The following is a 1,104-nucleotide window of genomic DNA, read 5'->3' as shown; positions in this document are numbered from 1 at the left end:
CACACACACACACACACACACACACACACATCTTACTCGTGTCAGCGAAAACTCTAGACTCCAAACCTCACTCACCAGGCGAACATCCTACACATAGCAGCTGGAGCACAACTGCCACCGAGAGCACCATCAAGCTGAGAGACTGACCAGTCCAAAAGCTTGACCGGCCTGACACGGGGGCTGACAGACATAATAAGCTGCCTCGTACAACGGGCGCCGCCATGACTTTTCTACTAAACACCTGAAGACAAAAGAAAAAGAAAAGAAATTATAATAAAGATGCTTTTGACGACACAATATATTTTTTTTTAAATAGTAGAAGTTTTACGCCGCTCGCAACTGCATAAGGTCATATGAGCGCCAAGGAGTGGATGTCAACAGAGAAGTCTTTACAGGGAATCGGGCTTACTTTACTCACCTCTCTAGCTTCAACAGAACAAAGTCTGTTTCGACTTTCAAGGCATCCCAGAAATAGCGGGTCACAAGAATGTGACAAACGTACAAAAGAAGTAGAGGAAAATGACGAATAGTAAGGATTAGGAAAGAAAAAGCAGCACTTCCCTGTTGTAGTTCAGGCACAGTTATGAGCGTGACATTGATGAATCAGCCCATTTACAATTACAATTCTACTGTGCATAAGAACGAGAAAAGTCCCCCCTTTGGGAATGGCCTAAAGACACTTCAGTCGGTAGCACCGCCCCCGGGGGAACAGATCATTTAGAAGGCGGATTCCGAATGCACCTGCCAGAGCCGACAAGGGCAGAGAAAGATACAACATTCTAGCAGATCTTTAAAGTGTTTTACGGTACCTTATCTTATATTTCCTGTCTCTTTCTATGTCCCACGGTGTTAATTAACTACTTGGACCAACGAGTTAGCTGGGGTTTTTTTTTTTAAAGAGTGGACTATAATGAATAAAAGAAAACACTGGGAGCAAATCAGACCTGACTCTGCCCAAGTCAATAGTAAGCAGGCAACAAAACTAAATCAAATCATACAACCCCCCCTTCCCTTTCCAAATCTAGATCATGGCCTAGTCGAATCTGGCTCTCTGCCACATGGAGATTTGGACGTAGATATCAGGGGCTTCGCGTTATCTTGTAC

The 1,104-nt window shown here is 44.1% G+C and overlaps 2 long non-coding RNA genes across 2 annotated transcripts in view; one reads left to right on the top strand and one right to left on the bottom strand.

Moving 5' to 3' along the window:
• The window catches only part of LOC118477665, a 29,778-nt gene that overhangs the window by 14,596 nt on the left and 14,078 nt on the right, over positions 1–1,104 (top strand). The window lies entirely within an intron of this gene.
• LOC101854167 overlaps positions 1–1,104 on the bottom strand; it is a gene marked incomplete at its 5' end in the record, with an annotated part of 14,966 nt that overhangs the window by 8,281 nt on the left and 5,581 nt on the right. Inside the window, 1 exon segment of the long non-coding RNA XR_001184831.2 lies at positions 76–241. This is a non-coding gene — a long non-coding RNA (skin secretory protein xP2).

The sequence above is a fragment of the Aplysia californica genome, unplaced genomic scaffold (genome assembly GCF_000002075.1).
Source record: "Aplysia californica isolate F4 #8 unplaced genomic scaffold, AplCal3.0 scaffold00170, whole genome shotgun sequence".
Classification (NCBI taxonomy): Eukaryota; Metazoa; Mollusca; class Gastropoda; order Aplysiida; family Aplysiidae; genus Aplysia; species Aplysia californica.
Note: the sequence above shows the minus strand (reverse complement) of the source record. Positions and strands in the feature narration are given on the sequence as shown.